Consider the following 25740-nt stretch of genomic DNA (forward strand, 5'->3'; position numbering starts at 1 on the left):
TCTACAGATTTGCTATTCTGGGCATTTCATATAAATGGGACCGTACAATATGTGATCTTTTGTGAGTGGCTGCTTTTACTTTACATAATGCTTTCATGGTTCATCCATGTTGTAACATGGATCAATAGATCATCCCTTTCTATAGATGAATGCTATTCTATTGTATGGATATTCCACATTTTGTTTATTCATTTATCCAGTTGTCATTTGAATTATTTCCACCTTTTGTTTTTAGAAATATGCTTCTATGAACATTCACGTACAAGCTTTCGTGCAGACATAAGTTTTTATTTCTCTTAGGTATATATTTAGTAGTGGAACTGCTGGGTCATAGGATAACTCTATGTTTAACACTTGCAGGAACTCTCAAGCTGTTTTGTAAAATGGCCACACCATTTTACATTCCCACCAGCAACGTATGTGCGTTTCAATCTCTTCTCTTACAGCCTAGCATGTCATCTATGCTGGAAAACGTTTCACATGTAGTTGAGCAGGATGAGTATTTTACTGTTTGGTTGAGTGTTCTGTAAACATTTATTAGGTCTTGTTAATTCATAGTCTTGTCCAAGTCTTCTATATCGTTGTTGATCTTCTGCCTAACTGTTCTATCCATTATTGACTGTGGAGTACTGAAGCCTCTACCCAATGTTGTGCAATTATCTATTTTTTCCTTCAATTCTTCACGGATTTTGGTATTTTCTTCTTCGTGTATTTTGGTTTTACCTTATTCAGGGCAAATAGGGTAAAGATTTTTGTATCTTCCCTTTCTTTATCATAAACTGTCCCTTTTCATATCTAGTAACTTTTTTGTTTGTTTTAAAGTCTATTTTTTCTGGTATTAGTATAGCCACTTCAGCAATGCTTACGGTTGCTATTTGCATCATGTATATTTTTTCATCCTTTTACTTTGTACACATTAGACTTTTGAATCCAAGGAGTGTCTCCTATAGAAAACATTTTTTAATACCCAGTTCGACAATATATGCCTTTTGATTATACTGTTTAATTCATTAACATTTAGTTTTTATTATTGATATGGTAGGATTTATTTATGTCTATCATTTTACCTTTGGTTTTCTACATGCCTCATGTTTTTGCTTTTTTGTTATTGTTCCTCCAGTTTCCTTTTATAGTAAGTAGATATTTTCTACCGTAACATGTAATTCCTTTAATGATTTTTAACCACATTGTTTGAGTAATGGCTGCACTAGGGCTTATGTAATACATCTAAGAATCTCTTCAGATTTTTACTAGGTTCATTCCAGATAGAAACAGATACTGTACTTTTATAGAGCTGTATGCCTTCCCCTCTTTTTTGTTTTTATTACATTTATATATGTTACATACTTAACAACATATTATTATAATAATTACTTCTCACAAGCTTATTTTTTCAAAGAGCTTAGAGAAGAAAGTTGAGCAAATAAATATTTTTGAGTTTGTCGGGTTAATCTATTTACCATTTCTGGTTCTCTTCCTTTCTTCCTGCGGATTCAGCTTATGATCTACTGTCATTTTTATCCTAACACAGCTTTGTTCTCACTGCCTTCATTGTGCCATATCATTAAATATATGATATGTTTTTATGTTATATAGAGAACAATCCAAATATAGTCATATTGTTTAGGCACTTACTTTTGTTAAGAGAAGAATTTGTTAAGAGAAGAAAGGAGAAGAAATTTGAAATTACAGTATCTTTTATAATTCCCTCCACAACTGCTCTAGTCAGCATTCTTTGTTTTGTTTGTATGGCTTGAGTTACTGTCTGCTATCATTTGAAGAACTTCCACTAGTATTGCTTGTGAAGCCCGTCTGCTAACAATGAACTCACTCAGTTTCTGTTTCTGAGTTATGGTGAAGTATTGATGATAAGTTGTGGAGTGGTGGGAAAAACTAAAATGCGATGTGCTGTATGATGAATGTTTCACTGAAGTGTCTTGGTCAAATTCTAATGATTTATGATAGAAATCACATAAAGCAAGCATCACAATTCTCCAGGAATGTTCTGTAGAATGCTAATGTTAATGATGAATATGTGATACCAAATCTTTCACTTGTATTGACCTTATCTCATTAATTCTTCTCCCAACAATGCCGTAACTAGAGTTGAATTCTAAAGTGTACCTTCCTCTTTTCCAATAGAAATGGTCCCACAATTTCAGAAAGTTCTCAAACGTGAAAAAGTGCACACGGCGTTTATCACGTTTGCAAATGCCAATGAAAATGCTAAGGTAACACTGTCCAAAATGCAATATTCTTCTGTGAGGGCACCCAACTTTAAACAAATACACATATTCTAAATACAGCTTAGATCTGTGACATGTTTTGGCCAAAGAAGTGTGAGCAGACATGATGGCCTTCAATGAGCAGCAGAGGCCTTAAATGGGCTTGTGCAGTTGGGCTCACCTCTTATGTTTCAGTGAACTTTGTGAGAAGACAGGGCCTGGGAGCTGCGGCCTCACAGTTGGGCTCCAGAGGAAGATGTGTGTTACAGACCTCAAACTGACCCAAAACATGGAGCAAAACCAGCCATCTAGAGGTCTAAAAGAGAGACACTGCAGCTAGCCAATAGGTCCAAGAAAAATCAATTCTTGTTTATGGAACTGAGTTTTGGGTCGATTTGTTCCAAAGCATTATCACAGCAAGAGCTGACTAACACAACATCCTCCAAATCATTGTTATGTAAATGGCTGCCACCATGCCTACAAGTAAGGCAATTGTGTACTCAAATTGTGAGAGTTCTTGAACTCTTGGTGCCTCTCCAACACAATGTACATGGCTAAATTTCCACAAATAAGTTCACTAATATACCACAAAGATCTCCCTAAGCTTTTATTAAATGTAATGCAAAGTTCTTTCTTTTCATTTTCTGCTTCTACGTAGTTAAGATGCTTTTTATCAATGTAAAATGGCTCTTACCTTTTGGCTTCTGTCGTGAGAGTCTTTTGAACTCTGAAACACTGTAGGATATCACCTATAAATGGTATCTAAAACATACAACAATTGAACGAATATAACAAAAAAGGAGAGTCACCGATATAGAGAACAAACTAATGGTTGCCAGTGCAGAGGGGGAGGAGGGGGCAATACAGGGGTGGGGAAGTGAGAGATGTAAACTACTGGGTGTACGACAGGCTCAAGGATGTATTGTACAACACAGGGAATATAGCCAATATTTGGTAATAACTGTAAATGTAAAGTAACCTTTAAAAAGGATATAAAAATTTTTTAAAAAAGAAATCATACTTAAAATTCGAAACAATTTAAATGTCCATCAACAGGAAAATGCACATATAAATTATTGTATTTCCCTACATGGGACTCCTACGTAGCGAGGAAAGTACATGAACTAGACAGATCTTTACGTGTCAGCATGGATGAACCTAGCAAAGATAACGCTAAATAAAGCAAGTAACAAGAGAAAACAAAATAGAATACGATATGCAGTTTAAGAATACTTAAAAATGTAGCCTACATAGAAAGACATCCATGCCACTGATGGAGACCAAGTTCAGAAGAGTGGTTACCCAGGATCAGCTGGGGAGTGGTTGTGTTTGGGAAAGTGGTCACATCAGAGACTCTTCAACAGGAATGGTAATGTTTCACTTCACACGCTGGCTGGAGGACGGAGGAGTGTCTGCGATGTTATAATGTGAGCACGCTACATGTAAAAGCCATTGCTGACCACATCTAGGGGAACTGATGCGTGGGAGCTGGTAGTGGGTGGAGGCATCCAGAAGGTGGTGGTAGAAGAGGAACGTTGTACACGTAACGCCTAAGGCCTGAACAGAGGACGACCACTGCTCTAGAAACTGGACACAAATCCAACTTCTACGGCCAATCTTAGAAGACAAACTGAGGCATATTTAAAATTTTAACACTTTATGTGCGCAAAAATAGATTCAATTCACGCACCACAAAGCGGAAGAGGTGAGGAGCACTCCAGCCACAGGAGCTGCAGAGATGTTTATTTTAAAAGGGCAGAAGCAAAGCAAGGAAACCAGTGATTTGCTATGGCTTTAACGCCTAGTTGGTGGTTTGTGACTGGGTGTCCTCAGCGGTGTTCGTCACCCTGAGGCGCTGACAGGCTTAGATTTGGGTTGGTTTAAGTAGGCGGCCGCATCGCTAGAGCCACCGCAGGCTAACGGCCTCCTTGCAGGGTTAATTTACTAACACCAATTGTCTGAGTCCTTCCTCTTACTCAGTCACTTCACTTCCTACGCCTCACTTTCTCTTCTGCAAAGTGGATATTCAGTAGTAAATTCTCTGTGGAGGTGTCAGTACAAAGCAAAGTGATTATTAGGAACCACGATCATGTCCTGAATGCACGGAACACGTCACCGTTTGCCAACCAGCGTGTCAAATCAGCAGAAACGACAGAAATTAAGAGCTCTCCGCAGAAATTCACACACCTGTGCACCAGGTAAGGGACCACAGGCAGACGTTCACTCAGCCTTTCCTGTGTCCCTCACGGAGTTCAAGCTCTCTCCTGGGCGGGGCGAGCACAGACACTTAGCGGGAGTTTAACTACTTTTAAAATGCGCTGATACAACCAGTCTCACTTTTGTTTGGATCAATCAGCAAACGCTTTTTGGAAACCCCAAATTCTCCACACCTCCTACCTTTCGCGCTGCCCTAGTCTCGAAGCTGCCGACACCGCTCCTCAGGCCGCGTCGTCAGGGGAGGCGGGTCTGCGTGCTGCTCCTCAAGCCGCGTCGTCAAGGGAGGCGGGTCTGCGTGCGGACGCACGGCGAGCGCGCAGAAGTCCTCGAGCCCCGCCTCCACGAGCCCGCCGGGAGGCTTAAACCGCAACCGCGCGCCTCGGGAGGGCGTTGATGCCCGCGCCAACACCAGGCCGCGCGTGGGCTCCGGAGCGCGGCATGGAGGGCCCGGCCTAGCTGGGGCCCGTGGCCCTATATCTTCGGGCCGCAGCCGCCGGGCGGTGGGCGCCCGAGGGGCCTGGAGGCGAGCCGGGGCCCCCAGGCGGGTGTGGGCATCCTGTGTGCAGCCAGCGTCCCCGAGGCCGCGCTCAGGCCGTGAACACTCGGTGAAGCTGCGCCCGGACAGCGCGGCCGACTCCTTCTCGCGCTCTGAGGACCTGTGCGCGCTGCAGGACTCGGTGCCTCTGCCCTCCGTGCGGGCTTCCCTGAGGGAGGGCCTGCTGGACTTAACGCCTTCTGCCTCCGCGGGTAGACTGGGCGCCGCTCCTGAGCACCCTCTGCCCCTGATCTGTATCCAGAGCTTCTTCCAGCCACGGCTTGTCGAGACAGGTTTGTACTTCCCGCTTCCAGGGGCCCTCGTGTGGGCGCTGAGAAGCGGGGTTTTAAATGGTTAACGGTGGAGGGTGGGCACTAGAACCGGTGCCCAGTGACCGGGTGTACGTGCACTAGACGGGGCGTGCGGCCTAGGACTCCTGCCAGCTCGGTGACCCCGGCCGAGTGCCTTAAGGCTTCAAGGTCTCAGTGTTCTCATCTGTAGCATGGGCTTCACAGGACCCAGCCTCTGTGGCGGTTACAAGGATGCACTGTGTTAATGCTTCTAGACTCTACAAAGTAGAACACTTAGCACAGTTTGGAGCATCGTTAATTGTTGCACAGATGTTACCTGGTCTGTTGAATGACTTTGCCTGGTACACACCAAAGCGATTAGGAAATGGATATATCCCAGCTTCATTTCCTTTCCATTCAAACAGGGCTCAGGAAAAAAATATTTTTTCAATAGGTGTATCATATATAGTGGAAAGAGCACCGGTGTCAAGGCAGCTTAGGGTTTGAATTCCAGGGCTGATGCTCTCTGTGGCCTGGACAGGTTTCTTTTGCACTACAATCCCCACACTTGTAAAATGACATTAAAAACCACTCTTTCTGTGGGTTCTTAGAATTAATTAAGCAGGTTATGTGTGTAAAGTATCCTGGCACTTGAATGAGTTGTCAGAACCAAGGGCTGCTGGAGACGATGCTTCTGCCCTAGGTAATCTTCCCTTCTACTGGGCAGCAAGTAAACACAAGCACAGGAGTCAGTGCTCTGGAAGAAGTGAGTTCTGCTGCTACAGAGCACAGAACCTCTTTTTTGTTTAATTTAATTTTTATTCTATATTGGAGGATAGTTGATTTACAATGTTGTGTTAGTTTCAGGTGTACAGTAAAGTGATTCAGTTATACATATATCCATTCCTTTTCAGATTCTTTCCCCGTACAGTTTGTTACAGGATATGGAGTAGAGGTCCCTGTGCTATGCAGTAGGTCCTTGTTGATGATTTTATATATAGTCGTGTGTATATGTTAATGCCAAACTCCTAATGTATCCCTCCCCGCCATCTTTCCCCTTTGCAGAGCACAGAAACTTGGAAGGGAAAGTTCAGGGTAGGATTCTTGGAGGAAGGGCTGTCCTCTCTAAGGATATGTAGAAGCTCCTGGGGTGGCAGGAGAAAGCAGTGTGTGTTGAAGTTTGAGAAATGTAAGAAAATATGGCAAAACTAATGTACAGGGCTGGAACTCAGGGTTTGGGAAAGAAATGAGAGTCGATACTGAAAACTTAGTGGGGCCCAACAGAAAGGCGCCTTGTTTGTCCTGTCAGAAGTTTGGATGTTTATCCTGAAGGCTGCAGGAAACACCAAAGAACAGTGAAATGGAATTCTGGTTTAGAGACTCACTTGGACCTCCATGTGGAAGGCAGTTGATTGGGTGCAGGGTGAATTGTAATCTAAGGGTCCCACTTAAGTTATAAAAGGTGGGACCGGGTTTTGCAGATCTGAGAGAGAATGGGTGAGGCCTGGTGACCAGTTAGAAAAGGGAGGGCAGCAAGCGTGGGTGACAGTTCACAGCTGCATCTTTTTGAGAGATACAGAGCACAGTAGAAAGGGATTGGGGGTGGCGAGAGGATCTTCCTTCATCTTCAGTGCTTTAGAGGGGCCTGGTAGACAGGTCTGGGCCCAAGGTACAGATGTGGGCTTTTGGGAGGACAGGTGTTTGAAGGCATGGTAGAGACTTAGGTTAACCACAAGAATATCCAAAGGATCATAGGTCTGAGAGTTTTTTTAAGTGAGTATATTTGAGGATGTTTATAAGCTGAGAGAAAGTAGCCAACAGAGGAAGGGTGTAAAGATCTAGGAAAGGAAGTGATTGTTCATTTGTTTTTGAAAAGCTGAACACTTACCGTGTGCCTGGCCCGTTTCTAGGATCTGGGGTTCACACCATCTGTTATCTCTTCTGCACGGACAGTTTAATTCATGCCCTGGTGAACAGAAGTCAGATTATTCTTTGCATCCCATCCAGGTGTAAGAACTGTTTATTACCTCGGAAGGGAAGCAAGCTCTATCCTTTGGTCACCTGCTGATGATAATAGCATAGGCTGAGACCTGACCATTTACAACGAAGGCACTTCTGTAGGTAATAAGTTCCAGGAGGGCCCGAACTGAGTATGTCTGTTTCAGCATTTAGCATGGTTTAGCATCTGAGAGGCCGGTACATTATTGGCATATAGTAGACTTAAAAATGAACATTTGTGGATTGTCTGAATGAGTGGATTTGTGTGATTCACATCCTATTTGCAGGTCCTATGCGCTGCAATGGATTTTCAGTGTCAGGTTGTGACAGTATTTATGACGGGGATTGGCATTGTTCCCTATCTAATGGATAAAGATTACACATGAAAGGACTTTACAGTGACATCTCAAAAGCCTCATAGGAATTACTTAACAAAAAAATAAAATTGGATTCTGTATAATTTTTAATTTGTAAGCTGGCCAGAACACTGGTATTTCAGCCAGTCCTCTGGTAGTTCCGATGACGTCCCCATGATCACCCAGGCATAATCAGAATGGCTTTAGGATTTGAGAGCCAAAATGTTCCTCAGTATTTACGGCTTTGCTAGTCCATTTAAGAAAATGGACTATTGAAAAAATAGCTTCAGACACAATATGGCATTTTATGATTTAGCATGAAATCTGAGAAATATAGAGGTTATCTGAAGCCTGCAATGGTAAAGTTCCCTCTGCTATTGAAGTTATTGTCTTTAAACAAAGATTCTACATCACTAATGCTATATATATATTTTTTATGATATTCAGGTTAATTTCCTGTTCTCTCTAAGGAAGTAATTGGTTGCTTGGTATGAGAGATGGTGTGGCTTCCAAAGGTGAAAAGTATTATTTTGTTGTAATTTCCAGCTACCTAAGGATGGGAGAGGCCCAGGACACTGCAGTCAGTATATTATGTGGAGCAGGTTATATTGTGGTTTATTTATGAACTTTTACATGTTTATTTTCTTTTTTGCGGTACGCGGGCCTCTCACTGTTGCGGCCTCTCCCGTTGAGGAGCACAGGCTCCGGACGCGCAGGCTCAGCGACCATGGCTCACGGGCCCAGCCACTCCGCGGCCAGTGGGATCTTCCCGGACTGGGGCACGAACCCGTGTCCCCTGCATCGGCAGGCAGACTCTCAACCACTGCGCCACAAGGGAAACCCACATGTTTATTTTCTATGCAAGTTTGTGTGCTCCTTTTTGAGTTTTGGTAGATAAGTGTTTTGTAACTTTGGAATACTTGGAGTTTTATATATATATATATATATATATATATAACTTATATATATATATATTTTTAACGTAGTAGTTAAAGCCGTGGAGAGTGTACTAGTCTACCTAGGTTCAAATTCTGGCTTTACCCTATGACTTCCCTGTGGCTTCCTCTGCTCACCTATTAAAAAGGAGGATAATAAGACTGCTGTGGTGAGTTGCATACTAAGTGCTATTTAAGCATTTGCTATAATGATCCTGTATACTCGAAGGCAAGGAACTTGCCCCTTGATTGTCTCTGTATTCCTAGTGTTTAAGAATTCCTAGTGCTTTCCTAGTGCATTGTTTTAGGATAGAGATAGCTCAGTATAGTTCTTCTCACTATAAAGTACTGTTACGTTGAAAGTCTTTGCTTATGTACTAATAATCTATGACATATCTGCTGAGGACAAGGAAAGGAATAGTTTTAAAATTGCAATGGATAACAAAAGATTGTATGATGTAATGCCTTTGTTATGTAATTATAAAACTAAGAAATGATCATGGTAGAAAATTTGAAAAACTCCTAGACAAAAGAGAGGTCAACAAAATGTGGAGTAACTTTCAGAGTGTAGAGTTGTCCATGAATATTAGTGCTTTCATTTTTTCTAGGACTTTAAGTCGACTCTGCTTCTTAAGAGTGTATTCCTGATATTTTATTTTAATGATGTTTTCATCATGGGGACACACACACACAGAAATCTGTTAAAAAAAAAAGAAAGAAAGACATGTAAATCACTGATGTTTCAGATAGCCACATGAAATAAAGTGAGAAAGGTCAACAAGCTGAAAGAATGTGGAGTAGCATCTCCTTAATTGCTTACATAACTCTGATAATTACCTCTTTGTGGATAAAGTAATTAATGGGGAATCTAATTCAAGAAAAATGTATGAACTTCAAGCCTTCTCAAAGCCAAGTATTTCTTTCCACAAAAGGTTACTTTCCACGGCCATTCTTCCTTACATGGAAAGAATATTGTATGGAAAAGGATCTTCCTGAAGGAGGGTGCTTCCCACACTGATTGTCATAAATGACTTCGGAATTACTGTTGCTGTATTACCAAAATCTTAAACTAGGATATTTTTGACAAATGCGGTCCTTAGTTAATTTTTAGAGCTACAAACTGTCAGATGGCTCTGAAATAACAATTGTCTGGCTATTCTTCAGGGTGATCACAATATGGTAATGACCTTGAGGTATCATTAAAGCAGGAAGGTGTGAGTCTTCCTTTGGTTCCAGAGTGAAATGCGAGTTGGAGTTGGGAGTTGGAAAAGAGGCCCACAACCAAGTGATAGAGAAGGAAATGTGAGGTCATTAGTGAAAAACCAGGTTGAAGTTAAGGGGAAGAGGCATGAGGAAATGGTCAACTGTTACAGTATTACAAAGATCATCAAGGAGCATATCCATGAATGTGGTTTGTAATGCAATCTGCTGAAAAAGAGACAAATATCCTGGCCTGGCCTGCATGGAGATTATATTTTATTGATTCTGATAATAGATTATTGTTGAAAAGGGCCTCCTATAAATTATAACCATGCAAAGGCAGCAAGATAAATTTATTTTTCTTTATGTATGTGTTTCTCATTCCTACTCACTTCTCTCTTAGGGGAAGAGAAAATCACACACACAAAAAATGTCAAGTCTCAGCTATTCCTTTTCAAAATAATTTTTTTCCAAATTCCAGTGCAGGCAATAGGTTAACTGTTAAGATTTGTAAGGCTCAAAAAGCTAGATTTTTACAAAGTGTAGCCAAATTTTATTACATAAATAATAGCTTTGGAAAGAATATATGATGATGAAAATTTGGCAAAAGCTGGCTTTTCTTCCGTGAATGACTTCACTGTGTTGGGAGAAGAGGCAGAGAAGAAATCAAAGTAATTAAACATGGGGTGAGTTTTCCTGATAGGGGACTCTAGTGCTTTAAAATAGACTAGATAATCCTAGAGATAATCTGAGGGTAGAACAGACCAATGCCTCATTTCCAATCTGGTACCCTGGAAGAAAACAGTGTATTTTCTTTGAGGTCTTGAGAGGTTTTTCTTCAGTTTTGTTTTGGTTTTGGTTCATTTTGTAATCAACCTTATTAAGGTATCATTTACATACAATAAAATGCAGACATTTTTAGTCAACGGTTCAGTGACTTTTAATTAATGTATACATTTGTTTAACTACCAGCCCCATAAAGATAGATAACAATCCTAAAACCCTAGAAAGTTTCCTCCTAGGCTTTTGCAAAAGTATCCCCATCTCCCACCCCAAGGCAACCACGGATCTGTTTTTTATCTTTAGAGATGACTTTTGCCCAGTTTAGAATTTCATGTAAGTTGAATAATACAGTAGGTGCCCTTCTGATCTGGCTTCACTTGCTCAGCATATGGTTTTTGAGATTCATTCATGTTGGGATGTTTTAAACCAGGACTTTGGCCTGGGTGGCTGATGTTGTCTGAAGGCACCTATTGGTACATCTGAGTCTCTGGCATTGTCACTGTCTGTTCTTGGCTCCGTATTTTCAACTTTACTAAAAAGCACAAGGTTGAAGTAAGGAAGATCATTGTCAGTATAATGGAGGTGAAGTGGGTTCTGTTATATAATATTCTCAGCATAATTTGACCTGCTTGGAATCATTGTGTTGGTAATCAACAAGGATACTCTTCCTCCAAAAGCCTTGATATTATAAAACTTCTAAAGGACGCTGTCATAGGACTCTTTTAGTTTTCATTTTTTGGGAAACATTTCTGGAGAATTCAAATGCTCACAACCTGAAAGAAGCAATTATTCACCTGAAGGCTAACTCTGCTAAAGTTGAGTTGTCCGACCTTTACATGCTGATAGAACCCAAATAGCCTTGCAAAACAATGCTCTCTTATTGGATATAAGCATATACATTGTTTAAGATGGACGTGTATATGCAGTAAAGTGAAAAAACAAAGAATCTTTGAGTTTCCCTTGCTGGTTTTTTTAATTTTTTCATTTAAGTTTCTATAGCGTATGCTAATAGTTCAGGGAAACCTCAATTTAGTTTTAGGTCCACTCTACATAAATGTTGAAGTACTCCATACCCACCTTTTTTCTACCTTCCTTCTTTTCTTCCATCTTTCCTTTCTAACTTCTTATAATCCATTATACTTAATCCTGCATTTGCTGAGGTGGCAATTAGTGTAGGAAAATTGAAAGCACTGTGAAATTTTGCTGTTCAGAATGCATGTTGACCAAATTCTATATTGAGAAAAGGTCTGAATTTACCCAGAGTAACCCTTTCTCAGCGTCTTTGAATAAAGGCCATAGAAACTGGGCTATATATAATATCCTGACAGGTATGTAGAACTCGTAGCAATTGCGCTAAAGAGCTTACCTAGCATAGATGCATATGAATGCATTTAATGATTGTTTTATTGGCAGCAGTGCCAACATACACAGTCTGTTTTGTTTTATATCATTCTCATTACCTGCTGTTTACCACTGTATAATGGTAATGGTGTGGTATCTATGGCTTGTGAATTTCACGGCCAAATAATATGTAATTTATTGCATACTTCAGTGTAGAAGATGGAGATTCCATAACTTTTCATGTGCTCTTTGCCCCTTTGGAATGTATTACACTGAGATCAGGCAAAGTAATAAATTTATTTCAAATGTGCGTGATAGCTAAACATCAATTAGGACTGATGGGCAATATTTCTTCTTCCAGCAAGATAACAGTTTTTAAAGACTAACCCATTGAACGTGGAGTTACTGAACATGGGACTCAGTTCACTGGGATCCTTCTTAGAAAAATAAAGGACAATTTGAATTGGAATTGTGTGGCTTATTCAAGTAGTAACTAATCAGCTACATCTTGGTGAACTTAATTTGTCACAATCGTTTGGTATTTTATTAACTCTCTTCCCCTTCTTCCCCCGACTCTCACGAGAACGGATCATGAGTATCTTAAAACATACTAAGTCGTCTTCCATCCCTGTTAATCTAACTACAGAAGCACACTTTCCTTATCGAATGCAACTTACTGTCTTTTAGAGTAGCTGTGGTTTTAATTCTCTACAAAATTAAAACCAGCAAAGAGAAACATTTTCAAGGAGCCACACATTGTAGAGCTTTAGAAAGAAAACTTTAGAATTAAGGGCAAATATATCGATTTATAGCTAAAGCACCTGAGGCCTAAAGTAGGCAGGTAACCATCAAGGTCAGGGAAGGGGTTGAAGATCAGGTTTCAAGCTGAGAAAGAGTCTACAGGGACTCAATCTGAGCAGGTTAAAAACTGAAAGGAGATCATGAATGTTCTGGGAAGGCTGGCATCTGGCCTCCAGTGTGGGATTCAGATGGGGAGTGGTTCCTGGGGGAACTGAGCTTCTGCAGTAGGCAGAGAAGTCCACCTCCCCTCCGGAAAGTGCCACTGACATCAGGGAGTTGAGGGGAAAGAGCAATGAATTCCAGTCCACCTGAGAAAGCAGGCCAGACTGATTAACTCTGAATTTAGGCTTATTTCAGATACTTCTTGAGAAAGAACTTGGACAAGAGCAAGTCCCACGCAGCCTCTTTTAAATCCATGCCCAGTATTTTCTGGTGGAGCTGCTTCTACCCTCCATGTGACTCCAGTATTTTAATTTCACTCTGTATTTAATTCCGACAGTTCTATGATTGATTATTTAATGGGAAAATAAATAGGGTCACAAAAGAGTGTGAATGTATTTTACAGGATGAGGATGGGCGGAGTGGAGCAGTCTGGAACGGGACACCAATAAAAAGGGATCTTGGTAAAGAAGAACGTCTATTAGAAATGGAGAGGAATTCCCAAGGAAATTAGTGCCTGACACCACGCCCTTCTCTCTGCATGTTTAGAAGCTAGTTTCTAATTTTATTTTCATAGGAGATGTCCCTGTGATGAATTGTCCTTAATTCCATACTATTTATCACATGGACATATTGTGAAGTTTGTGTGAGAGAAAGCAAGTATTAGAATTTGTCTTGCAAGCAGCTATAAGCACTGCCTGTAACAGTCTAGGATAGAAGGGAAAGGAAAGGAAGGTGGAAACAAAGGAGAAAGACAGCTAATGATGCTGGAGTCTCTCGCTAGGATTTGTGGTATCTCGTTTTGAAACTAAGTACAGAAAGTCAGAACTTGACTGATTGGTTCTTGATCACGGTTTGTTTTCATTTTTGCTTTTTTCTTGCTCTCTCATCAGTTATTCCAGCCAGTGCCATGTCATTTTCAGTTTCAGTAAGCATGCCTGTCTTGTTTCCATTTGCATTATTCATGCAAACGTTGATTGAACTGATGACCCCGAGTTATCACGGAAACATTAGATGCACCAGTGGATACATTTCTTAATTTTAGAAAAAAATTACCGAGTGAAGGTTAAAATAACTCCTCTTCAATTTGTCAGTTAAAAAAACTTCTCCTAACATACAATACCTCATTGCCTAACAATGCCAGATAAATGAAGAATTCCTATGTATTCATGAATGCAGGCTAGTCTGTATATCTTTTGGCAGGTATGACCGTTACCGAGGGTAATGGCCTTGTTTGCTGGCCATGTCCTGTCTCCTAGAAAGTTGTACTTTCCGTTTTCTTTCAGTTGGTCCATTGGATATCAGAGGTGAATTTATAAAACTATACTTCCCTTTACACTTACTTTGTTTTGTTTTGTTTTACTTGAAGTATAGTTGATTGACAATGTTGTGTTTCAGGTGTACCGCCAAGAGATTCAGATATACATATTTCTTTTTCAGATCCGTTTCCTTTATAGGTTATTACAAGATATTGAATATAGTTGCCTGTGCTATACAGCAGGACCTCGTAGTTTATCTACTTTATACATAGTATACACTTACTTTGTGTGATCCACGCTGGTCAGACCACATAATTATTTTCACTTCTGATATAAGTTTTTCAGGTCCAACCTCAAATCTTTGATGAGAAGATATTTTAAAATAAGGTTAGCATGTGTGTGCTCTAAATCCAACAGTAGTTATTAGAGATATGATTTTGCACTAGGTTATCCTCTCTTTTTTTTCTTGGCCAACCAATTGAAAATTAGTTTTTATTTTCTGGTTGGTTTGCTAGATGTTTATGACTATAATAAACGTGTTAAATTTTCTCTCATATCTTAAAGCACAATCTGAATTAGCAATGGATATTGTGCTATACATAGGGGCTGTGATATAAATATAGTTTCTAACTTCAAAAACATATAGCCTAGAAGGGAACACAGACACATATGCAGCAATTGTGGCAACTGCATCTGTTTACTAAGTGAAATAGTACTGAGATGGATAAAGTGCTAGCAAGCCTTGAACAGGCAAATCAGCTTCAAAAATAGATGTGCAGTTCTTTAAAAATCTTTTTAACATTTTTCCAGCTACATGTAGAATATAACTTAGCATAAAAACGGTATGGGTTTGAGGATATGGGGAGGGGGAGGGTTAAGCTGTGACAAAGTGAGAGAGTGGCATGGACATATATACACTACCAAACATAAAATAGCTAGTGGGAAGCAGCCGCTTAGCACAGGGAGATCAGCTTGGTGCTTTGTGACCACCTGGATGGGTGGGATAGGGAGGGTGGGAGGGAGACAAAAGAGGGAGGGGTTATGGGGATGTATGTATATGTATAGCTGATTCACTTTGTTATATAGCAGAAACTAACAGCATTGTAAAGCAATTATACTCCAATAAGGACATTTAAAATAAATAAATAAGTAAAAGAAGACTGACTCATGCAATTAAAAAAAAAAAAGAAATTCTTTTGTCCTGGATTCAAGAGACGGGATGAAGTAAAAGGATGAGGAAGAACAAGAAGAGGAAATGTGAGCCTGGAGAGGGTAGGAGGAAGAGCAGAAGGCAAATAAGTGTATGTGCTTCCCTTGCCATCCCTGACTTTTTTTTTCTTGCGCTTCAGGAAAACCCAAAAGCCAGAGAAGAGCACGGAGGTGGTCACCACTGCATGTGAACAAAAAGGTGGAGAGAAGAGAATGGTGGTAATCTGGGCAGGCAACTGGAGGATGACCTGAGTGCATCTCACCAGTGAAGAGTCCCGGTTCCATAGAACCCCTGAAGATGCCAGGCTCTTATGTTTAGATGGGGGGCCGAAGGCATCTGTGGGGTCACCACATACATCACTCCTGGAGGTGTTGTTCACATTGTGTTCTTTGTAAAGAGTGTCCCTGGTGAGGTTCAACATCTCCCTCTGCAGGACCCAGCCTTGCCCTCCCAACCCGCCGAGGTCAGCAGGCAACATCCCCAGTAAGTCACCAGGTGTGGTGAGATATCTGAAGTGGCCCTGGTACCCCCCAGTTCAGGCGTCCTGGGGAAAGGGTGAGGAGGACAGAGGCACCGGGGCTTCTTCTCACGCAAGCAGACAGCTCACCTGGCCCAGCGCTGCTGCATCCCTGTGGGCACACGGTAGCCCTGGCATCCGGTAGGGGACACTGCAGGATCCACACCTGGCTGGGATTTGCCCACCCCTTGGGGACCCCGCAGCCTCTGTGGAGCCCCACTGAAGGGCCTGGGTCACCTCATGGCACCATTTCTCTTTACCATAGATGTGTAAAAATTGAATACAACACACACACAAAATGAAGGCAATTCAAAGCAATGCTAATTTAGGATGAGTTAAAGGGCCAGGATTCCAAATTAATTATGACCTTAAAATTAGATAACAAATACATCTGGTTTTATTACCTGCTGAAAAGCAGTGTCTTCTACAAACTTTTCATGTTGGGATACAGCAAAGCTATAGAATTTATGATTCTATGACCACAGCATCAGGATATTTTTAAATTAAAAAGCACAGGCAAGTTTGGCTGGGGTGTTAAAGAAAGAAAAATGATTATTAGGGGAAAAGGGAACATTGCAGTTCTCTGCCCACTTCCACTGTGCTGGTCTCATGATGGGCCGTGTTGCGTGTGGGCTGGAGGGACAGGGTCACTACTCCCACCTGTGTCATCAGACCTCCCACTCACAGCGCCCAGGTGGGAGGGACCCACACTTTTCACCCTGGAACCCCAGAGCCTCCCCTTTCCTCTGCATCACTTTCACTGTTCAGTGGACCAGTCACTTGAATGCCACCCGGCCAAATGCCCAGGTTAAATCGCCCCTGTAGGACAGGTCTCTCTGCTACCAGAACACACTTGGCAAAGAGCAGCAAACAGGCCCCAGTGCCCTGGGGATGTGAGCCCTGGGGATGTCAGGGCCCAAAGTCACTTGCAGGGTCTGAGTAGCCCCCTGGGTCCCACACACCGACCCCAGGAAGCCCACCACCCCACTGACTCCAGTCCCTGCCTTTGTGTGGCAGGTTCTGGTCTGACACCTGTGAGGACTGTGACCTGGAGGCCTCAGCCTGAGACTCAGAGGGGATGGAGCTTGTGCAGCGTCTGGCAGCTTAAATGAGACACGAGGCCAAGGAAGGAGGGCCGCCTCTCTGCTCCCCCTCCGCTCCTGAGTCAGCTAGTGAGTGCCGGTTACTTCCTGTCGGAGCTGTACAGATTTAGCATAAATTTTAGATATAGGTCTTATTTTTAACAGTGAAAGGCTGTTACATCAAGCAAAATTGATCTCCTCCTCGGTTTTTTTTTTAAACATTTCTATGTAAGACAACACACAAGTATAGAAAAGCACCCTCCACAAAGGGAGGACTCAGTGAATTACAGTGGGCGCTCCACTCTGGGGAGCAGTAGTTTTTCCCTCTGTGAAAACCCAGATGCTTCTGAGAAGCTCCTCTCAGCTTCCTTACTTTGGCCCGACCTCCACAGCGGAAATCCCAAAGGGACTGGATTCTCCCAGCCCTCCAGCACCCTCCACTACTTTCTGATTGTGCTGCCACACTCATTTTGAGTTATTTGTGTGTAAATCACTGCACTTGGAATATACATGGTGTAACTGATTTCATTCTTATAACCGAATAAGTTAGCACTTATTCTTCTCCCCTTCTACAGGGGGCAGCCAGGGTGCTGGGGACGTCCTGTATATTGAACTGGGTGTTGGTAACAGATGTGTTTATATTTACAAGAAACCATAAAGCTCTACGCTTACGATCTGTGCCCTGTACAATACACCAAGTAAACTTCAATTAGAAAGAGATGCCAAAAAAATTTCGCCACAAAACAAACTTCAGGGCCAGGTGGCTTCCTCTGATTTCTACCAAACATTTAAGACAGAAACGATACCCGTCTCCTACACACTCTTCCAGAGAACAGATACAGAGGGAACACACCCACACTGCTTTCATCGGACCAGGAGAATACTGATGTCGTACCCGCAGCAGATATTACAGGACAGGAGAAATTACAGGCTAAAGACTTCTGAATGTCGATGTCAAAATCCAAAAGCAAATATTAGCAGTCTAAATCTAGAGGTTTTCAGAAAGGAAGGAAACTAGGATTTCGTGGCGGTATTTCCAGTGGTTGATGTGGACAGGATCACTGGGTGTTTGGGTGCTGCCTGGGAACGTGGAGAGAAGGGACAATGCCATTGGGTTAGTGGAATGAACATTTGGTGACAGAGATTAGGAGGGCCTGGGTCATCCTCAGAGACAGTCCTGGGATGGGGTCTCTAGGCTGTGGCTATGGAGGGGTCCCTCTAGAAGGGCATGGGCCTCTCTCCTGTGCCACTGCAGGGTCTAGGGATGGATGAGGAGTTTGTAGGGGCTGGATTTTGATGAGGAAGGATGAGCAGAGAAGGTGCGCCCTCAGAGCCAGTGCAGCCACGGCCCCTCCCCAGCCAGGCCGTAGCCCAGGCTACTCCGACAGTGGCTCACATCAATAGTCAGGCGACAGTGGGGCATGCCAGCTTCACCCACTAAACCACCAAGCACAGCCCAGCAGGCCACTGTCCTCATTAATCAGCACTACCTGTGCATCCAGGGCTGGTTGTTGAAGACCAAGCTAATTTGTTAGAGACGTGCCATGTGGGCAACTGGCTTGGAGAGACCAGGGCTCTGAGCCACGTGGAGACAAGCCGACCACTGGTCAGACCACCAGGAGGATCACCCAGTGTGTGAAGACGCTGAGGGAGTAGGGACGTAGATGGGACCCCCTGATCCTTCAAGGGACCTTCTTTCAGGGATATTTAAGAGCTGTGGGGTCAGGGATCAACATGTAAGGGAGGCAGCGGGTCAGGCATGGGCCCTCCTGTTGGCTCAGACCCCTCCTGTCCTTGGAGCAACCATGGGGCAGGCAGGAGGATTGGGGGGATGGAGGGAGGGGAGCCCTGGGCTCAGGGGTCCAGAGCACCATCTAGAGGATTCAGGGGTTCAGGGATTTCTGTCCCAGGGAACCAACTACATTCCTGTCCCACATCCATCTGTCATCAGCTTTGCGACTCCGGGAAAGTCACTTACAATCTCAACATTTTCGTGCCATGTACCATAAAATATGGTTCACAGCACCTACCATGAGTTCCCCACGGGGCTGATGTGGGGATCACAGGAGGTGATGACAGATATTCTTCACAAGCTCTAAAGCATCACACCCATAACCTTCCGCACTCCCCTGCCCTGTGGCATCCAGGTCCCCTCTCTGGAGGCAGCACTACCACATTTCTTGCTTATTCTTCCAGACATTTAATATTTGCACACTTAGGTAGCATTTATGAAGTAACCATCATTTTTCATCAGGGTCTACCTGATTTGCTGTATTAAGCTTCATCATGTAATACTAATAAGTGGGCCCTATTGACATTTCCATTATCACAGAACAAGGAACTGAGGACAGAGGGTCTGCATAACTTTCCCAGGTTCATGTGGCTTCTGGTATGATTTGAATCCAGACCATCAGGCACCAGCCCCCACTCTGTCGGTCACTGTGCTGTGCTCCCTTTCTGTATTATCTCACTAAATAAAGTCATGTCTCCGTGCAGTCAGCCTGCTGGCTATTTTAAGTGCACACCACATTGCAACACCCTCTTCTCAGCCCAGCTTCGATTCACTTGACTCCCCTAGACTCCCCTAGGAGGCTGGTGAACAAAGAGAAGAGATGTGTGACCTGGGAATGAATTGACACCTCTGCATGTCTTCTCCCAGCAACTTATCAATAGTTCTCTCAGTTTTTGTTGTGTTTTCCAGGATCATGACTCGGGTACCAAGAAGAAAAGGAAGATTATAAAGGAATCAAACACAGGATGCACAAGAATATCATCTGCGATCAAGATAATCTGCTGGCCATCCGCAGCGGTGGTTCAGGCATATCAGAATCAGCATCTGGCCAAACAACAGGGTAGGGACACAAATAGCACCCCCACTAACCACTCCATTGAAGGTACTGTGGAAATAATACCAGCAAGTAGATTCAGGAGCAATGGCTGTAGTTTGTACAGCAGAGCCTGGATCTGGCTGAGGGAGGATTGGGCAGGGAAGGTGCCCACTCAGAGCCCGTGCAGCCACTGCCTGCTCTTAGCCAGGCCTTAGTCCAAGCTGCTCAGACGATTGGTCAGTTTCTAGTCAGTGAGACCCTGGGGGCCTGTAAACTTCATCTGTTAAGCCAGCAAAACACCAGCCCAGTAGACCCTGTTCCCAGCTAATGAATATTAACTGCTCATCATCCAGGTTTGATCAGTTGAAGATGATGCTAATTCTCTGTGCAACTGTCATGTGGGCAGTTGGTTTGGACTGTCCTGGGTTTTGAGTCAGTTAGGGAGTCAAGTAGACTACTGGTCATTCAGGGTGGTCACCTGACCACCAGGAAGTCTCACTGCAAATCAGCTGCTAGAATCAAGTGCTGAGGGGGAAGGGAGGGGAGATGCACACATATTTGGATACCCCGGTCCATCAGGGGGTCTGCATTTGGGGGAAAGACATTGTATTTGGGGTCAGGGATTGAAACGTAGAGCTAGGAGGTAGATCCAGATTTGAGCCATTCTCTTGGGCCAGGCACCTCCTCCGAGTACCAGCTGTCTCCCTGCAGCATCCTTGGGGCAGGAGGATGTGGGAAAGGGAGTGAGGAGAGCTCTTGGTTTGTGTATCCAGGGCATGATCTCATGTCCATGTGTTCAGGAATCTCTATCCCTCCCCTGCCTCAGACCCATCACTCATCAGTGTTGTGACTCTGGGCAAGTTACTCAATCTGTCTAAATTTCAGTGCCCTGAACCATAAAATATGGGTCACAGCCCCTACTCTGCCCACCCCACAGTGCATCACAAGAAATAATATTCTTTCCATGAGCTCTAAAACTTCTTACTCATGTCATCAATGTGAAAAAGTAGGCTCTATCCTCCTGTTTGTAGCCTCCTAGGTGCCCTTTCTGGAGACGACCTACTTATTCTTCCAGGCATTTAATACTTGAACATTTATGTAGGTAGCACTTATGAAGTACCCATCGTTTTTCTTCAGGCTTTATATTTACTAATTTTTAGCCTCAGAACATAATACGAATAAGCAGGTCCTACTAATATTTCCATATCACTGGCCAGGAAACTGAGAAACAGAAGGGCTAAGTAACTAACCTTCCTAGGTACACGTGGCGTTCAAATAGTCTATCTATCTATCTATCTATCTATCTATATCTGGATATGTCACATTTTCTTTATCCATTCACCTATTGGACACTTAGTTGTTTCCTAGTCTTGCTTTGCCTTATTTATTTTATTTTTTTACACACACTGCATGACATGCGGGCCTTAATTCCCTGACCAGGGATCAAACCCATGCCCCCTGCAGTGGAAGTGTGGAGTCTTAACCACTGGACCACCAGGGAAGTCCCCTGCTTTGCCTATTTTAGAATCAGATTATTTGTTTTTGTTTGTTTGTTTGTTTTTTGCTATGGAGTTGTTTGAATTCCTTATAGATTTTGGATATTAACCTCTTATCATACATGTGGTTTTCAAATATTTCTTCCCATTCCTAGTTTGCCTTTTCATTTTGTTGATTGTTTCTTTTGCTCTCCAGGAGCTTTTTAGTTTGATGTAGTCCCATTGGTTGCTTTTTGTTTTTGTTGCTTGTGGTTTTGTTGCCATACCCAAAAAATCATCACCAAGACCAATGTTAAGGAGTTTTCTCTTTATGTTCTCTTCTAGGAGTTTTACAGTTTCAGGTCTTACATTTAAGTCTTTAATCCATTTCAAATTAATTTTTACAAATGGTGTAAGATAGGGGTCCACTTTCTTTGTTTTGCATGTGGGTATCCAGTTTTGCCAACACCATTTACTGAAGAGACTATCTGTTCCCTGTTGAGTATTCTTGGATCCCTGTCAATTAGTTGCCTGTATGTGTGTGGATTTATTTCTCGGCTGTTGTTTCTGTTGCATTGGTGTATGTGTCTGTTTTCATGCCAGTACCATACTATTTTGATTACTCTAGCTTTGTAGTATAATTTGAAATCAGGAAAAGTGTTGCCTCCAGCTTTGTTCTTCTTTCTCAGGATTGCTGTGGCTTTTGAAGTCTATTGCAGTTCCATACGAATTTTAGGATTGTTCTTTCTATTTATGTAAAAAATGTCATTGGAATTTTGATAGGGATTGCACTGGATCTGTAGATTGCTTTAGGTTGTATGGACATATACTCTCTGAGTGAGATGTGCATGTAAATGATTTGCCTAAGACTTATTAAAGCAAAACAAAAAAAGTCAAAGAAACTGCTACATTAGAAAATACTAAACGTGTAGAGTATGGGCGGCTGGTGTGTGCTTGGGATGACCCAGCCCCCTCCAGGCCAGAGAGGTGGGTGGGAAGCAGCAATTACAACAGACAAGGATGACCCTCCCTGTTTACCCCTCCCTCTGGGCCCATTTTATTCCGGGCTGCATCGTTTAAACTCAAAACACACTTTTAATATAGGGCCCTTGTAGCCATCTTGTTGTGCTACTCTTCACAACCCATGAGCAGGGTCACAGGAAACTGTAAACAGGTCTGGCTTTCCATGTTACCACTCATACAAGCCAGTGCTTTTCCACACTTGATCTACAGATCACAGACACGTGAGGATTACGCAAAAGAACAAGAACAAAGCTTTATTATAAGTTTCACATCGAAACAGGGTCCACACGAGGCCCAGCCTGGGAGGAGGTGGACACTGATGGCCTCGCCCAGCCTGGGAGGAGGTGGACACTATTGGCTCAGGCCAACTTCCTCCTCTTAAACCCCAAGGTAATGAATCGCGACCTGGAGGAGAATGACTTGGTCGATGGCCCAGTGGTTTTTTTGTCCAGCCAAGCCCTGGGCAGGTGATGAGGGGGCCCTAAGAGCAAGGCTGCACCTTGCTGTGCCCAGTGCGGAGCTGAGGCTGATAGGAGTAGAGGCCGGAACCGACACACTCCTAAAGTCAGCCTTGGCTGGGCATGGGCTGCGCCCTCCGCTGGAAGTAGGGGGGCCCTGCCTGGGTGCGCCCCCAGGGATGTGATGTAAGATGGGGGCAGTAGTGCCTCCAAACCTAGGCTGCTTCTTAGGGCTGGGTCCCATGGTCACCGTGGGGTGGCTCTGGTGATGCGGGCCCCAGGAGTTCAGGCCCATGCTGCCCCCATTGCTGTGTGTGGTGCTCGGGGGCCCCCTCTTTCTTGCCGTAACTCTGAGAGCTGCAAACATGCAGCTCAGATCTGCGGGGCCGCCCAAAGCTGGGGGGCTTGGAGCAGAGGCAAAGGCTGGAGCTTTCCGTTTCCTGGGGAAGAGCTGGGGAGAGCTGCCCGGGTCCCCGATGGCATAGGTCTCATCCCGCAGCGCACTGTTGATGCGCCGGAACGCTGCTTCCTTCTCCGAGTCTAGGTCTTCGGCGGTGACCCGGAAACCCGGCTCAGGGGCTGGGGGCAGCCTCAGAGGCTCCCCTCGCCTGTGCGGCAGCAGAGGAATCCTGCGTTTTCGGGGCCTGGGACTGTCAGATGTGCAGGAGCCCTTCCTCCAGGGCCCTTTCTGCCCTCTTGCTGCCTCTGCATTTTTGTCAGGCTGGCTTTTCCTCTGGTAAACCACCGGAGCTGCAGATGGCGATGGAGGGCCCTCCTCGCCCCCTGTCTTCGCAGACTTCTGGGGCAGCCCTTGCGGTATGGCGGGACCCCTCCTTCTCTTCACTGGCGGGAAACCTCGGGTGGAGCTATATGAGCTCGTGATGGCGTTTCTTTGAGGGCAGTAACTCATACAAGTGGTCTACAGTTTCCTGGTGGATCTGTCTTCTGCCCTCTTGGCGTGGAGGTCTCTCTGCAGAGGTCCAGGCCTGGGCACGAAGAAAGAGCCCCCCAGGGGCCTAACTGCAGATCGTGCGCCCCCGGTGTCATCGGGGCCGCTTCTCTGGTCTTCGTTCCTCCCTGTGACTGTGGGGACTTCCTCCTGCTCGGCCATCCCTTGCCCGCTCTCTCCCAGGGCCCTCAACACCGTCTTCTCTGTGCTGTAGTTGTAGTTCGGGACACAGCTGGGTGTCGTGGCCGGCACTGGCTGCCCCTGCGCCACACTGACAGTGACTGTGTCCACTGCGGACACTGAGCTGCGGGACGTCGTGGAGGTGCGAGCACCCATCTCTGCCTTCTTCCGATGGCCTCGCCTGAAGATGGAGATAAGTACCCCCATAAGGAGTGCAGCGTCTGCGGGATGGTAGAATGGGGTCTCAGAGACTCTGTGGCAAAGCGTAGATGCAGAGTCACTGGACACTTGTGGGCTGGCCTGCGAGTGGATAGCCGGCCATAGACAGCTGGGTGACCCGGGCCGGCCACGGGAAGTCGGTGGGCGCGGGGCGCGGGCTGGGGGCAGCCGAACCCTCCTGGCAGGTGCTGCCCCAGTGCCCGGGGCGAGGGTGAGGGGCAGGGCCTACCTAAGTAACTGACCCTAGAGAACTTGGGTGATGTTGGTCCTTGGTTAGAGAGCTGGGCTCCGAGCTCTCTCCTTCAGCTGCCAACTCGGCCAAAAGCGGAGTGCGCTCTCTTTGGCCTGTTGCTGGGATGCAGCTCTGAAACCTGTGAGCGAACAATGGGCGTGCGTTGGCGGGGCGCAAAAGTTTAGGGAGGGGTGGCGCATGCGCAGAGTACACGTCAGGCCCTGGGGCGCACAGGTGAGGATGCGCGCCCCTGGACCGTCTAGCGCTTCTCAATCTCCCGGGGGTCTGAGGGCTGGACGTGTTTGCCTTGAGGGTGATGAGCTTCTTGGCAGGGCAGCTGCCCCTTCTCTCCCGGCCGGCTCTAACTGTACAGGATGGGTCCCCGGCCACCAGAACAGGAAAGCTGGAGAGCAGGGTACCTGGCTCAGCAGCCGCCGCCCGAGGTGGCAGATTTGGCATCAGCGCCTGTGCGTCCGCCTGCCCTCCCACCTGACTGAAGGGGGATAAATGACTGAACAAAAATTAAGTCTCAGAGACATGTGAAACAATATTGCAAGTTCTAACTTTTGTGCCGTTGGAGGGTCTGAAGGAAAGGTGCAGAAGAAAATATATGAGGAAAAGAATAGTTGAAAACGTCACTGATTTCAAGACACAGACCTAAGCTCAGAAAGCCTCACCCTGACACACAACCTGATAAAAAAGCCAAGGTGAAGAATAATCTTGTATAACCGACCTGTTATACATCACAGAATGTCAACTTGAAGGACTGTGATTTCTCATCAGAAAACAGAGACCAGAAAAGAATGGAATAACATCTTTAAAGTATTAAAGGAAAAGACCAACCAGGATATGATATCCTTAAAGCAAGGATATCCTTAAAGACTGAAAGTCAAACAAAAGCCAAAATGAAGTCTGATGGAGATGAGAGAAAACTAAGAGAATTCATCACCAGACAATTTGCTATAACAATATTACATGAAAGGAACTTCTTCAGGCTGAAGTGAAATGACACAGGAAAGAAGTAAGCTTACAACTTCAGGAACAAAGGAAGGGCAACAAAAATGGCAAGTATCTGGAAAAATTATCCTCTTACATTATTTTGTATATGTATGACTTTTTTTTTTTTTTTTGGCCACGGCTGCGTGGCCTGCGGGATCTTAGTTCCCCTACCAGGGACTGAACCCGGGGCCCCAGCAGTGAAAGTGCTGAGTCCTAACCACTGGACCGCCAGGGAATTCCCTGTATATGTATGAAAAAAGGATACCACAGTCTCAGAGGGTGGCGTTGACGTCATATAAAGGTGACACGTATGACAGCTATAACAAAGAGTGGAAGGTAAAAGAATCTATATGGATGTAAGCCTTCTGAATTTTATTTAATTGGTAAAATATTAACTCTAGACTGTGAAACAATATGTATACATAGTGTTATTCCAAGAACAATTAAAAAATGACAAACTCAAGAAAAT

At 44.2% G+C, this 25740-nt stretch overlaps 2 protein-coding genes across 3 annotated transcripts in view; both read right to left on the reverse strand.

Moving 5' to 3' along the window:
• LOC125963841 (UDP-N-acetylglucosamine--peptide N-acetylglucosaminyltransferase 110 kDa subunit-like) overlaps nt 1-25740 on the reverse strand; it is a 673346-nt gene that overhangs the window by 66262 nt on the left and 581344 nt on the right. The window lies entirely within an intron of this gene.
• The window catches only part of LOC125963856 (metabotropic glutamate receptor 7-like), a 205624-nt gene continuing 188792 nt past the window's right edge, over nt 8909-25740 (reverse strand). For both annotated transcript variants that reach the window (XR_007476276.1, XR_007476275.1), the window contains one exon: nt 8909-9254. The gene's annotated coding sequence lies outside the window, so the exon portion shown is untranslated. The remainder of the gene's footprint in view (nt 9255-25740) is intronic.

This window comes from Orcinus orca, chromosome 3 (genome assembly GCF_937001465.1).
Source record: "Orcinus orca chromosome 3, mOrcOrc1.1, whole genome shotgun sequence".
Classification (NCBI taxonomy): domain Eukaryota; kingdom Metazoa; phylum Chordata; class Mammalia; order Artiodactyla; family Delphinidae; genus Orcinus; species Orcinus orca.